The 15,964-nt window shown below is 43.4% G+C and overlaps 1 pseudogene; it reads left to right on the top strand.

Annotated features, from left to right (window-relative positions):
• Positions 1 to 11,477: 11,477 nt before the first annotated feature.
• Positions 11,478 to 15,687, top strand: LOC120999143 (annotated as a pseudogene).
• The last annotated feature ends 277 nt before the right edge of the window (positions 15,688 to 15,964 follow it).

Genomic DNA, 15,964 nt, shown 5'->3' with positions numbered 1-15,964 from the left:
TTATTTTAAAGTGCAATTACCTCTAGGGGGCACTGTACATAAGAAAATGGTTTACATGCATAATACAAGTACAGAAAACATGAACTCATTTAGTGACACACTGGTACAGAGGGGAGAGAGGACCCTGCCAGCGAGAACTTACAATCTACAAGAGCAGGAGTCAGTAAGGTGAAGGTTGAAACTGCTTATATGACTTTGTAGTGACAGCTGGGTCTATTGTAGTCTGTAAACTTTCCTCAAGAGGGTGGTTTTTAGGTTACTTTTGAACGTTTGGATAGTGGAGGAGAGTTGGATGTGCCAGGTTAGCAAGTTCTGGAGTATGGGAGATGCATGTGAGAAATCTTGTAGACGATTGTGTGAGAAGTAGACAAGAGGAGAGCAAGAAGGAGGATTGGAGGTTACATATGCAGATGTTTCGGGAGATAAGGTCAGAGATATATGGAGGAGAATGAGTGGGGACGACCTTGTATGTTATTGTTAGTATTTTGAATTTGCTGTGGAATGGTGAAGGGACTGGCAGAGGGGCATTTACACTGCCCAATTATCGGGAACAAACATTCTTAAGAATGCTAGTTTTCAATTATCTGCCCGTGTTATGGTGCCGCAGATGAACGAGCAAAATGCTTGCTCATTGGATGAAATGATCTTTCGTTTCTTGGCAGCAGGTCGTGCTGTGTAAATGGCAATCTACTGCCTGGAAATGATGAATTTGCATGAAGTTGAGTGATAGCAGAAGCCATTGCTGTGAGTGCAGCTTTTCACCACCACTGACGAACAGTCAATTGTCGGGAAGGTTCTCTTCATCCCGATAATTACCTGCTAGTCAGCGCAGTGTAAATACGCCTTTACTGAGGAGAAACAAACAAAGAAGTGAATTAACTGGGCATGAAAGTTAGGATGGATTGTAGAGTTCATGACATTCAAAAAACAGCACCTGAGACTAAAAGCAGATCAGGACTGAACAGCAGAATTGTATGAGCCAGGTACAGATATTAACAGCATCATCCAGTCCAGACTAAGCATGTACGTGTTCTATATACAGCACACTGCAGCATGCAACATTTTGCAATTCTTTTGCGTGTTGAATAAGGACCTATTACGCTGCCTTCACAAACGGCAGAAAATCAGTTCCATTCATCTGAATGAGGCTCGCAGAAATTCACGTGGTTGCCGCCAAAACAGCTTTAGGCTACATGCACACGACCGTATGTGTTTTGCGGATCTGCAAAAAAAAGGATGACGTTCCATATGGCATCCGTTTTTTTTGCGGACCTGTTTTTTTTGTGGATCCATTGTAATAATGCCTATCCTTGTCCACAAACTAGAAAAAAATATGCACTATTTTTTTTGCGGAGCAACGGAACGGACATACTGATGAATGGGTCCGCATCCTATCCGCAAAAAAAACGGAACGGACGCGAAAACAAAATACGGTCGTGTGCATGAGGCCTTATACAGATGAAAGGAACTGACAAAATTTGCAATGTATGAAGGCACCCTAAAAACAATAGCCATCAAAAATATTTATTTTCCAAAATATACAAAATCTAACTATTAAAACAAAAGTTGAGAAGAGCAACTCTTATCACGCCCAGAGGTATACTGTGTAAAGCCATGGGTTCTTACAGCTAGGAGTAAAACATTATATATAGTATTTCTATAGCTCTATATCAGCGGTCCCCAACCACCGTGCTGCGGCCCAGGACCGGGCCCTGGAAGATTGTTTGCCGGGCCGCGGCAATACAGAGAAGCGGAGACGCCAGGTGCATGCGCGCCCGACGCACACATCAGAGTGGCCAGTCAGTGGAGAAGGAGGGAAGGAATCCCTCCCATGACGCGGCCGCCACAGAGCCCAGTAAAATGAGCGGGCTCTGACGCTGCCCGCACCACTGCCACCAATGAATGTGTGGCTAATATTAAAGTAGGAGGAGGGATGGGGGAGGGTTTACCATTGCGCCGTCTCAGCTAGTGTGCTCGGCGAACGGCAGCCTCCTCCTCCTCCTGAGTCTTGTGTTCTCCAGTCCCCAGCCATCAGTGCTCTGAAAAGCAGCCGGCGCAGGTACCCGGCTCGCACCCCGTCCCACACACTGCAAGATTATTAGCCGGCCTCAAAATAAAGGCAGGCAAAAAACATGCATCAGGCAGCCAGCAAGATTTGGGGTTAATGTGACTCTTTAACCGCAATGTTGCCAGTAGCCATAATTTGAGAAGATGGGGTCACCTATTATTAATCTGAGGTACATGGTGCTATTACATTAGTACCACCATGTACCTCACATTAAAGGTATGTGGCCCCAAGCACCTCATCAAATAATGGGCAACATTGGGTTAACCATTAATGTGAGGTACACATGATGAGGTTACTTACTATTAATGTGAGGCACATGCAGCTCCAAATTGATAAAACAAAGTGCCTGATGCCATTAACCCCATGTTGTCCATTATGTTAAGCGTGGTACTTGATGAGGTTGATATTAATATGTGGCGCATGGTTTCATCAATTTATGTGCCTCACATTAATAGCCAGTAACCTTATCATACTGTAGTACCCAACACCAACCCACACATTAACCCCATGTTCCCCAATGTTCATTATGTTAAATAAATGTAATCGGTATATAGTGTTATATATTTTAACATGCACCTTGTGTTTTGTCGTGCGCGTGAATCAGTTAGTGCCGACCAGCACCCCCTAAGCCCCACCCACCCCTAAGCCCCGCCCCAGAACCCTCCCACCCCACCCGGTCCCTGGGAAAATTGTCTTGCATGAAACTGGTCCTTGGTGCAAAAAAGGTTGGAGACCACTGCTCTATATCATTGTGTATATGTACTGTAAATAGATGCAGATCCCACCTCTTGTCCAGCAGCCCCCACATTCAGATGGAGAGTTGGCCGCACTTGACTTTCTCAATTCACTTCATTGAATGGGCTTGGACCATTGTTTTTGACATAGGTGCAAACCCTCCTTGGTCATATATTCAGGCATATCCGCATGAATGCCCTTCCGTTTATTCCACCTTCTATACACAAGAGTTGTCAGGGTTAGGCTACTTTCACATATACATTTTGCCATTCCAGTTTTGAGATCCGGCAGGGGATCTGAAAACCAGGACAAAACGATTCCATTTTGTCTCCATGCATTCAGAATGGAAAGAGATCCGTTCACGATGCCTTCCGGACCAAACTGGATCCCTCTCTAAAAATAATGTAAGTCGATGATGACAGATCAGTTTTTTTAGGATCCTAAAAAAACGGATCCGTCAACCATTGACTTTCAGTGGTTTGTTCCGTTTCTATTTCATACAACCGCATCCTAACGGAACAGAACCATTTTGGTCAGGTTTTGAGATTGCATATGTAAAAGTATCCTAAAGTGACTACCGTCACACACAAACAGGGATAGTGCAACCCTAAAACTTCCCGGACCCTCTATCACTGCCTACTTGTACGGTCACCCTAGGCAGTGACCCCACAACTGGGTGATGGTTCCTATACTGAAATGTGTGAGGGCAACACACAAAGAAGGAAAAACAAACAGTTGTATGGAATAGGGTCAAATGTAAGTTGGACAGTGAAATACAAAAATGCCAGACTCAAACAAGAAAAGCAAACACGCCAAAAAGTCAGAACCAGGAGATCAATATAATACCAAATTGCCAGAAGCCAAAAAATGTGGTCACAATACCAATCCAGAAGCCAAAGGAATCTTCAGTGCCACAGGGGAACAGCAGAGGGAGCCAGAGGACAAGAAATTCACCGGCACCTGGAGGCACCAGTCTTTTATACTGAGGAGGAAGCAGCTCACACCGGTGTCACTGCACTGCTTATAGCAACGTTTCGAGCCCAGTTCGGTGCCCTTTGTCAAGCTGTGTGGCCAGTCATGATACTTCCACGGCGTGCGGTGTATCCACGCCGTGGAAGTATCATGACTGGCCACACAGCTTGACAAAGGGCACCGAACTGGGCCCGAAACGTTGCTATAAGCAATAAATGTCATGAGATTATACCACTGGTAAAATAATGATTGAATACAAAGCTACTTGCTGACTCTGGTGTGCTGTCTCCAAACCACTAATATAAGCTACTTATTTACTCCGCGGGTGGAAGGAGCTCGTCAGGAGACGTGCACCCACAAAAGCCACTTGACAAAACGTGTGCTGAGGTCTCATAGCAATCAGAAGATCTTGAGCCCCAGCATGCCACCTTATTGGCCCAGGGCTCTGGTGTCAGAAGGGCCCTCTTGGTAGCCCTGGTTCCCCAGCGGCACTTGGGGGAACCGTGACAGGAGTATTGTTGTATCAAGCTTGTGAGCATTTGGCTTCATGCACGCAACCGTGTTATGACTATGTACAATTAACCAGTTGTATTTGGGTCCCTACTGTACCTCCAGTATGCTTCCAACTCCTGTACAGAGGTTTTTCTGTTATATTCTTTATGATTGTGGTATATAAAAAATGGCTGAATTTGCCATCTCATTGCTTTTTCTTTTTCTGTAATAAGGTGCTGTACCGAGACAGTATAAGGTGACATACAGAGTTCCTAAAACTCTGTAGTACTGAGCATCAGGAACTTAGTATGCCTTCAATACAGGCTCCGTGCACATAACTTTGCAATATCATAGATTTTTCACCCCTTCCCTACTGATATGGACCCCCAGCTGTATCCTGCACTGTGTGATAGTGAACTGAAACAATCAGTTCCATGTCACTAAAAACAGGAACACGGTGTTCATGATTATTTATTTTTTTCATTCTGTACTTGTGTTATGACCCCCATGTACAGGTCATGTGTGTACAGGCATGCAGTTATGTATTGGGCAGATATGTAAATGAGTACAGGTATGGTCTGGTTAGACACAGAGTTTTCCACAAACTCCGTAAAAGTGCTTCCCCCGCTGCCCTATAAAAAGGCTATTATTAGGTAGTGTACCTCTTGGTGAAAGATTGTTGACTGCTAGACACTCGAAGACAGTTTGCCCAGCTGAAAGACTTTGAGAGGAGCCACATCATTGGACTGAGAGACCCAGGATGGTTGTTTTGATGAATTGCCCACCATCTAGGCCATTGTGACCTAACTGTTAGGAGGTGTTGGGAGCAGTGGTTACATGAGGGCACACACACATGCTCCAGACAGACCACCAGTACAGAGGATTGTTTAATTCACCAGCAAGCATGAGCAGCTCCCACAGTTTTATTGTCCACAATCCAAACACAGGTGGCACCTTCATTACACACCCGTCTCTGCCCGGACCATTTCCAGGTGCTTAGCAGAAGAAAAATGTGTGTCACGTGCCGATTACATGTCCTGCCATTGACAGCCACCCAGTGGTTTTGTCAACGAGAAACCTGGACTGCTGCGGACTGGAACTGTATCATCTTTAGCGACAAATCCAGGTTCTGTTTGGTATCCAGCAATGGTCAAGTTTAAGTATGGAGGCCTTGTGGTGGGTGCTTCAATCCTTCCTTTGCTGTGGAGTGACACACTGCCCCAACTGCTGGTGTGATGATCTGGGAAGCCATCACATACGACAGGCGGTCACCCCTAGTAGTGATATGAAGAATACTATCAGCGATATGTGCATGACATCCTGTGGCCACATGTGTTGCCTCTCATGGCAGGGCTTCTAACTGGCATTTTTCTGTAGGATAACGCTCACCCACCCAAGGGGAGGAAAGCCCTATGTGTTTTGCAAGAAAAAAAAGTGTAGACCCTCCCATTCCCCCAAAAATATACCTTTAGAATTCAGCATTCTAAAACATAAAATGTTGCTCCCATCACCAAGGCCCAGGACAACCTACTCATAAAAAGGGTTAAAGAGGACCTTTCACCACTCCTGACATGTCTGTTTTAATTGTTTCATGCATTCCCCATGTAGTAACAATTCTGGAACATCTATTCTTATGGCTCTATGTTGTGCCTTTCCTTTATTATTTCTACTAGCCGTTATGAATAAATTGCTAGCAGTCTGCAGTAAGGGTACAGAGGGGTGGTAACCAGTTGGGCGGGTGTCCCTGCACAGTCTGACAATGGCAGCACTGATTGGATAAAGTGAGACTGTGCAGGGACACACCCATAACTAGTTACCACTAGGGATGAGCGAGTCGACTTCGGATAAAACATCCGAAGTCAATTCGCATAAAACTTTGTTCTAATACTGTATGGAGCAGGAGCTCCGTACAGTATTATAATGTATTGGCTCCGATGAGCTGAAGTTATTGCTTCGCGAAGTCTCGCGAGAATTTGCGCAATAACTTAATAAATTAATTTGTACTGTAAAAAAACATTTTCCGAACTCGGGTTCGGTTCCAAGTGGTACCTTGGATAACTTCGGCTCATCGGAGCCAATGCATTCTAATACTGTACAGTATTAGAACGAAGTTTTATGCGAATCGACTTCGGATGTTTTATCCGGATTCGATTCGCTCATCCCTATTTACCTCCCATCTGTACCCTTACCGCAGACTGCTAGCAATTCATTCATAGCTTCTAGTAGAAATAATAGAGGAATGACACAACAGAAAGTCATAAGAATGCTCCAGAATTGTTATTACATGGCATGTCAGGAGCGGTAACAGATCCTCTTTAATATTGTATAAAGGTAATATTGGGTAATTGTACATTTAGTAGCTTTCCTGTAAGGGAAATAAAAGTTAGAAACATTTTTTTTTGTTTTTGCCTGTTTCTGTAGGGCTGGAAGAAGAAAGATCCATTTGATATGATCTCATCCAGTTTATATGGCAGATACCAGGCAGAGTTACATGTTCTACACTCAATAGGAGTTATGTCAGATATATTGCTTACAGCAGAGGCCCTCCGTCTTTTTTGGCACCCTGTATACTAATATACTAATAGTTTCGGTACAGGGAGGAGGAGATGGCCGCATTTGTCGGGGGTGTCTCCTTCTCCCCAGCTGTGAGCTGTCCAGTCACAGCCATTGAGAAAAAAAAAGCTCACCTTCTCACCTGGCTGTGATGCTCTCTGCTGCGATTGGACAGCTTACAGCCATGGAGAAGGAGACGCCCCCTGAGAAACGCGGCCATCTCCTCCTCCCTGTCCCGATGCTATTGGTTAGGATAAAGGGCGCCAAAAGAGATGGGAGGCACAGCGCTAAAATTGAGCAGCGAAGCTGAAAAAAAAAAATCTCAAAACCGGTTAAAGGTCTTTTTTAAAAATGGGAAAAAAATCTGTGTGGGGATGAAACTGAAAGAAAAAAACACTACTGCCATTTTTTTTTGGGGGGGGAGGGTTGATTTTACAGCAATTACAAAACACTAGCTTTGTGTCGTCATATTCGGACACCCATAACTGCAGATAGAAATTGACAAGAATAGGACACGTTCTATCTTTTTTGCGGGCTACGGAAAGGACATACAGATCCGGACAGCAGATGGTGTGTTGTCCGCATTTTTTGCGGATCTATTGAAATGAATGGGTTCGCATCCTATAAGGACCAGCACCGTACATGTACGCCGCTGTGTATGGGCAGGTGCAGTAGACGCGCCTGCGCGATCAGCGGCAGGGGTCCAGCAGTCACTGATAGCCAGACCCCTGCTGCATGTGCCGACATCATTGAAATCACCGATGCCGGCGCATTAGCCTTTGATGTGCCGCGGCACGTGCAATGTCCATGCAGGGATTGGAGCTTCCATCGGGTCCCCGTGCTGCTGTGACGGGGACCCGATGGCAGGGAAGGCAGCCCAATGGATCTCACAGGAAGCAGGCTGTAAGTGTATTACAGTGTGTAATACACTTACAGCCAATGCATCACAATACAGAAGTATTGTGATGCATTGTAAAGGGGATCAGACCCCCAACAGTTGAAGTCCCAGAGTGGGACAAAAAATTAAGTGTAAGAAAAAAGCTAAAAAAAAATAGTTTTACAAAAAAAATTAAAAGTTTCAAGTAAAGAAAAAAAAAGCGTCCTTTTCCCAAAATAAGGAAATAAGAAAAGTAGACAAATTAGGTATTGCCATGTCCGTACCGACAGGCTCTATAAAATAGCACATGACCTAACCCCTCAGGTGAACACCGTAAAAAAAAATTCAATTCAAACTATGCTAAAAAAAAATTCTTTGGTTACCTTAGATCACTAAAAGTGCAACATCAAGCGATCAAAAAGGCGTATGCTCCCCAAAATCATACCAATCTAGCCGTCACCTCAGCCTGCAAAAAATTTGCCCCTACATAAGACAATCGCCCAAAAAATAAAAAATAAACTATGGCTCTCAGACTATGGAGACAGTAAAACATGATTTTTTGGGTTTCAAAAATGCTTTTATTGTGTTAAATGTAAAAAAAAAAAAAGTAGACATATTAGGTATCGCCACGTCCGTAACAACCTGCTTTATAAAAATACCACATGACCTAACCCCTCAGGTGAACACCCCAAAAAAAAAAAGTGTTTTTATTACCTTACATCACAAAAAGTGTAATACCAAGCGATCATAAAGGCCTATGCACCCTAAAATAGTACCAATCACACAGTCATCTCATACCGAAAAAAATTAGCCCTTACATAACACAGTTGCCCAAAAAATATAAAAAACTACAGCTTTCAGAATGTGGAGACACTAAAAAAATCTTTTTTTTTCCCCAAAATTTTTGGTCATATTTGGTATTGTCGTGTCTGTAACAACCTGCTCTATAAAAATAGCACATGATCTAACCTGTCAGATGAACGTTGTAAATAACAAAAAACGGTGCCAAAGCAGCTATTTTTTGTTACCTTGCCTCACAAAAAGTGTAATATAGAGCAATCAAAAATCATATGTACCCTAAAATAGTACCAACAAAACTGCCACCTTATCCTGTAGTTTCCAAAATGGGGTAACTTTTTGGGAGTTTCTACTCTAGGGGTGCATCAGGGGGGCTTCAAATGGGACATGGTGTCAAAAAACCAGTCCAGTAAAATCCACCTTCCAAAAACCATATGGCGTTCCTTTCCTTCTGCGCCCTGCCGTGTGCCTGTACAGCAGTTTATGACAACATATGGGGTGTTTCTGTAAACTACAGAATCAGGGCAATAAATATTGAGTTTTGTTTGGCTGTTAACCCTTGCTTTGTTACTGGAAAATCTGCCAAAAAAGTGAAATTCTTAAATTTAATCTCCATTTTCCATTAATTCTTGTGGAACACCTAAAGGATTAACAAAGTTTGTAAAATCAGTTTTGAATACCTTGAGGGGTGTAGTTTCTAAAATTGGGTCATTTTTGGGTGGTTTCTATTATGTAAGCCTCACAAAGTGACTTCAGACCTGAACTGGTCCTTAAAAAGTGGGGTTTGGAAATTTTCTGAAAAATTTCAAGATTTGCTTCTAAACTTCTAAGCATAAAATGGCATTCACAAAATGATCCAAACATGAAGTAGACATATGGGGAATGTAAAGTAATAACTATTTTTTGAGGTATTACTATCTATTATAAAAGTAGAGAAATTTTAATTTGCTAATTTTTCAACATTTTTGGTAAATTTGGTATTTTTTTATAAATAAAAATGAAAGATTTTGACTCGAATTTACCACTGTCATGACGTTCAATATGTGGCGAGAAAACAATCTCAGAATGGCTTGGATAAGTAAAAGCGTTTTAAAGTTATCACCACATAAAGTGACACATGTAAGATTTGCAAAAAATGGCCTGGTCCTTAAGGTGAAAAATGTCAGGACCCTGAAGGGGTTAAACTCCTGATATATAGCATACATGTACAGTGGATGTTGCAAAGGAGTTAAATGATCAATGGCCTCCACTGGAAATGCCAGTTAAAGTCTGCAAGAGAGACTGCAGCCCACACGTGGCCCCCAAGGTCACAGTTTGTGCATGACTCTTTTATATGGTGGGTTGTGCTGCTGCTTTTGACATAGATCGGACAGCACACTGCTCTCTCCGTTGTATACTTCCCTTCTCCAGTAGTATAACAGTGTTACAGATACCAGCAGTAAAGGGCAACAAGGAGGAGAGATCACTCATGTAGCATAAATGCAGAGCAATATTTCCCAACCAAGGTTTTCAAGAACTGATCCTAGCCCTGATCACTGGTTCTCCAGGACAAGACCTATCCTATCGTTTATACAATGAGCAAGTCAAACTGATTTCAGCCTGCTCAAAGATGCTTTGCAATCCAGCATCTGAGCCAAATGACATGTCTCACTGGACATGAACTATAGAATGATTTCAACCGCCTCCCTCTTCACCAAGATTTTTGGAGACAGGAATGGCATCAGGGGTTCTCCAGGTGTGGAATAAGGTTTGGAATCACTATTGTAGAGAAAGAGGAGAACCAGAGGGGAGAGATATCACAGACAGGCAGCATTGGTTTCTTTGCGCAGTTGTGATTATTATTTAGGGGATGTGTTAGAAGTAGAAATCAGTCTTGTGGATGAAGTTGTGCTGCTACATGAGAGCTGGTGAAGACAGCAGCATCCTGACACACAGACCTCACATCCATCATGTATTACTGAGAGGGAGAAAAGTGTAAAACCGGGAGAAGGTTTGCAAACTGCATATCAGAGGGTGTAAAAAGGAATAAATATTGCAGCTTGAAACTTTAAGTCTTATGCATACAGCTATGTTACAGCTCTGTAAAACCTTAGATTTCACAAGCTGACAAATTCCTTGCCAAAAATAATGCTATGCTATGCTATGGCCTTGGAGATATTGTCCGATATTGTACAATTGGTGGAGGATGCGGGCAGCCAGAAAATGTCCATGCTTAAAGGGCACAATGTTGTTGCTAGGGACAACAGAAAGGAAAAATACTGGATTCAAGGCCAAGGCGTTTCCCATGGCAACCACTACCTTGAGGAGACTGCATGTGATAGTGGCACCAGGAACCAAGGGCCTGAGGTTGCTAACATCCAGGAGAAGGTTGATGACCTTGGTGGAGATGTTCCTGGAGCACCCTCATCTCCCAGGAGTGCCGAGCCTGTGACGTCAGTGGGTAAGAGCGTTCCAGTTATTGATTGTATAGCAGACAACATGACAGTGAGCACGTCTCTGGAGGTTGAGCATGTTGCTGACAAGTGCCCTGGTACCTCAGAAGCCATGAACTGTAGTGTGAGCCGGCTGAAGTCGCTATGTGCTGAGCCGATAGGTGTTAAGACACCGAGACTGAAGACTGCTACAAAAATGTGTGAAATTGTGGTGAATGGCAGTCCAGTCCGAGCATTGTTGGACACAGGGAGCCAGGTGAGCCTGGTACATGCCAGCTTGGTAGCTGGGGCCTATGTGGACAAAATACTATGTGTGCTGGACATTCATGGGGATAGTGAGAACTATCCTGTGGCCCTCACTGAGTGTGAGACTCCAGTGGGAACTGGGACTTATGAACTTGGAGTTGCAAATACGCTCATGCATGGTGTAATGTTGGTGCGTGACTTTGCCTTGTTCTGAGAGTTGTGGGAAAATAGGGACACTTCTGCAGCAAGTGACGAAACTTCTGCAGAACTTGTGCTTATCCCTTTAAATAAAGGTGAGAGGGAGATGCACATTGAACACAATGGTTTAAGTGAAATGACCATTGAAAACAATGGTGCAGATGAGGTGCCAAATGAACCTGACAAGCCAACTGAAATGCATAATGAAAATGTGGAGTTATGTGAAATATGTGGTTATGATGATGACACCCCCTTTCCTTTGCAGGTTGTGGTCAAGGAAGAAGCTTCCCCTGCTGGTAAAGATATATGTGATTTAGAAATGCTGGTTAGTGTTGAGAACCCACAGCGGAGTGAACCTACTGTGGGAAATGTGCAGGAAAGTGTGGCAGTGTTAGAGGGTGTACCACATGTACCAGGTGCGGATAAGAAGTTTCCACAGTGTTCTATGGTTAGTGAGCTCAGGTGCAGGGTTGATGAAAATGAATTACAAGCCACAAAGGATCTCAAGTTGCACTTAGAAGTTAACCTGCAAGCTATGAGGGCACAATTTGAGAGAGATCTGCAAGGACGTGATGAGCAGAGTGAAGACAAGAAGATACAACTTGTCAGACAAGTAAAATAAATGGAAGCAGAGCTTGAAGATGAAAGGAAGCAATGTTCATTGGCTGTAGTAGCTACAGGGAGTGCAGAATTATTAGGCAAGTTGTATTTTTGAGGATTAATTTTATTATTGAACAACAACCATGTTCTCAATGAACCCAAAAAACTCATTAATATCAAAGCTGAATATTTTTGGAAGTAGTTTTTAGTTTGTTTTTAGTTTTAGCTATTTTAGGGGGATATCTGTGTGTGCAGGTGACTATTACTGTGCATAATTATTAGGCAACTTAACAAAAAACAAATATATACCCATTTCAATTATTTATTTTTACCAGTGAAACCAATATAACATCTCAACATTCACAAATATACATTTCTGACATTCAAAAACAAAACAAAAACAAATCAGTGACCAATATAGCCACCTTTCTTTGCAAGGACACTCAAAAGCCTGCCATCCATGGATTCTGTCAGTGTTTTGATCTGTTCACCATCAACATTGCGTGCAGCAGCAACCACAGCCTCCCAGACACTGTTCAGAGAGGTGTACTGTTTTCCCTCCTTGTAAATCTCACATTTGATGATGGACCACAGGTTCTCAATGGGGTTCAGATCAGGTAAACAAGGAGGCCATGTCATTAGATTTTCTTCTTTTATACCCTTTCTTGCCAGCCACGCTGTGGAGTACTTGGACGCGTGTGATGGAGCATTGTCCTGCATGAAAATCATGTTTTTCTTGAAGGATGCAGACTTCTTCCTGTACCACTGCTTGAAGAAGGTGTCTTCCAGAAACTGGCAGTAGGACTGGGAGTTGAGCTTGACTCCATCCTCAACCCGAAAAGGCCCCACAAGCTCATCTTTGATGATACCAGCCCAAACCAGTACTCCACCTCCACCTTGCTGGCGTCTGAGTCGGACTGGAGCTCTCTGCCCTTTACCAATCCAGCCACGGGCCCATCCATCTGGCCCATCAAGACTCACTCTCATTTCATCAGTCCATAAAACCTTAGAAAAATCAGTCTTGAGATATTTCTTGGCCCAGTCTTGACGTTTCAGCTTGTGTGTCTTGTTCAGTGGTGGTCGTCTTTCAGCCTTTCTTACCTTGGCCATGTCTCTGAGTATTGCACACCTTGTGCTTTTGGGCACTCCAGTGATGTTGCAGCTCTGAAATATGGCCAAACTGGTGGCAAGTGGCATCTTGGCAGCTGCACGCTTGACTTTTCTCAGTTCATGGGCAGTTATTTTGCGCCTTGGTTTTTCCACACGCTTCTTGCGACCCTGTTGACTATTTTGAATGAAACGCTTGATTGTTCGATGATCACGCTTCAGAAGCTTTGCAATTTTAAGAGTGCTGCATCCCTCTGCAAGATATCTCACTATTTTTGACTTTTCTGAGCCTTCCAAGTCCTTCTTTTGACCCATTTTGCCAAAGGAAAGGAAGTTGCCTAATAATTATGCACACCTAATATAGGGTGTTGATGTCATTAGACCACACCCCTTCTCATTACAGAGATGCACATCACCTAATATGCTTAATTGGTAGTAGGCTTTCGAGCCTATACAGCTTGGAGTAAGACAACATGCATAAAGAGGATGATGTGGTCAAAATACTCATTTGCCTAATAATTCTGCACGCAGTGTAGAAAGAAGTTTGAGATGGATCTAAAATACTTAGTGGGACAAATTGACTCTGCAAACAAAAATAGAGAAGAAGCCATCAAACAACTGTGTAAATTGTACGCACAAATGAAGGGTTACCAGAGAGAGTTGGAATACACTAGAGCATCCAGGAATGATATTTTAAGTCTGTCTAAAGAAAATGAAAAGAAACTTAAAAGTCTGGAGGCGGAGAGGATCCATATTCAGGAGGAGCTTTCTGCGGCAGAGTGTGCCAAAAGGCAAGCCCAACAGGAAAGAGATGAATTGGCCAACAGCAGACTGAGAAAGGCTACTCTCCAAATTGACCAGATGAATGCTGATCTGAATGCCTAATGTAATAATGTTCAGAAGAATGAGAATGCCCGTCAGCAATTGGATCGACAAAACGAGTTAAAAACAAAATTGCAAGAATTGGAAGGCTCTATTAAATCCAAATTCAATGCATCCATCACAGCAAGAAGCAAAGATCGCACAACTGGAGGAACAGCGTGATACTGAAACAAAAGAAAGACAGGCTGCAAGTAAACAAGTCCGTCGCTCAGAGAAAAAGCTGAAGGAGGTGCTAATGTAACTGGAAGATGAAAGGCGTAATGCTTAACAGTATAAAGACCAGGCAGAGAAAAATAACCTTGGGCAGATGGAATTGGGCTAGTGATTAGTAAACCCTGAAGAAATCACCTGACTTATGATGTAGGGTAAGAGTTTTATGACTGATAATGGGGAGTATTTTTGAAGTGATTGTAGGGGGAATATTAGTAAAAAATAAATGTCTTAATTGAATATTGGTGGAATGGATCCTGTTTTATTAATTCATTTTTAGGTTGTTTTATGTGGTTTTAATGCCGTGTTGTCCGTATTTTTGTTGATGTATGGGTGGGACTTGAGGAGGGTGGGATTAATTTGTGGATTAACAGCAGCCTTGTAGGAGATAGGACTGATGCCACTGATGAAGCTTGTGAGCGAAACCCGGGTCGGGCAACTGGAGGATTTGTATTTGTGATATGCCTTTTACAAGTCATTGAGTACAATAAATTATTTTATTTAAGACGGAAGAAATAGTGTTTCACTATCAGCGCGACCCCTTGATATCCTGCAGGTTTCTGTTGAAGGAGGGGAGGTTACATGAGGAAAAATCGTGTGTTTTCCATGTCCGGACGGACTGAGGAGAGCCTTGGGAGGAGGAAAGGATTCCAAGAAAACGTGCAGCGCGGTCCTATATATAAACGCATTGAACTATAGTGTGAATTGACCCACATCTCTTCTGGGACCTGCAGCGCTGAAAGTCCAGGCAACGTATCAGAGACTGTTTTTTTACATTTGGTTAGCAGAGAAAAATAATGCTCATGTGAAACAATTGTAGCGCCAGGTAGAAGAGGCCAAGAAATCCAAGTCAGCACCTGTTGAGAATGGCTCTGAAGATGGTGGCGCTGCTGTGGCGGCCGAGGCAGAGAAGATGGAAAAAGTTTCTGCTGAACAAGTTGAAAGGGGTGATATGGCTGAAGAAGCCAAAAGACTCATGGCAGTGAGTAGCCAGGACCTGGTCATGAAAGACATCCGCTCCTTCGCCGTCTCTGTTCCGGAAGCCAGCAGCCTTCTGAGGAAGAAATACGGGGAGATGGATGACCAGTATGCAGATGCTGTCTACTACTATGTGATGGCTCGCCTGGAACTTGCCCGAATGGAGAACAATGTCCTGGGTGACCCTCTGGAGGGAATGACAGAAGAGGAAGATGAAGAGTCTGATAAGGACCCCAATAATCCCAAGTGCCTTCAACCTCGATGAGAAAGAAAAGGAGAAATTAAGAGTGCAGGTATATGATGCCATGCCCGAGAAGGATGAGAAGGCTAACAAAGTGAATGGAGACTCCAAAGAGACAAAGGCTGAAGAAGCTAAGGCTGATGAGTTGGAGTGGGAGAAATCCTCATATGCTGCAGAGCTCAAAGAAGAGGCTGAAGTAGAGTCTGCCGAAAAAGTCACTGAAGAAGCAGAGGACTCTGACACTGCCCCCAAATCTGAGAAAACCACTGCTGAAGAGAAGGAAGAGAGTGGAAATTGAACTTTTGATTGTTCCAGAAGTAGCAAATCTGGAAGCAGAAATGCTATAAAAACTGTCAAGAAAGTGAACCAGATCAATTTAAAAGAAGCGAGCAGGGGCAAGCATGCTCTGCTGAAGATGCTCCACAAAGCAAAGGAGAAAGTGTCTGGACACGACCATGGCTGGAAGCAACTGTGCGAACAGTTCAGTCAAGAGCTGCAGCAGTCCACGAAAGGGCATGAGCATGTTTGGGAGCCAAAGAATCCAAAGGTAGAGCCTGTCAATCGTATAAAAACAT

The sequence above is a fragment of the Bufo bufo genome, chromosome 4 (assembly GCF_905171765.1).
Source record: "Bufo bufo chromosome 4, aBufBuf1.1, whole genome shotgun sequence".
NCBI classification, from domain to species: Eukaryota; Metazoa; Chordata; class Amphibia; order Anura; family Bufonidae; genus Bufo; species Bufo bufo.
Note: the sequence above shows the minus strand (reverse complement) of the source record. Positions and strands in the feature narration are given on the sequence as shown.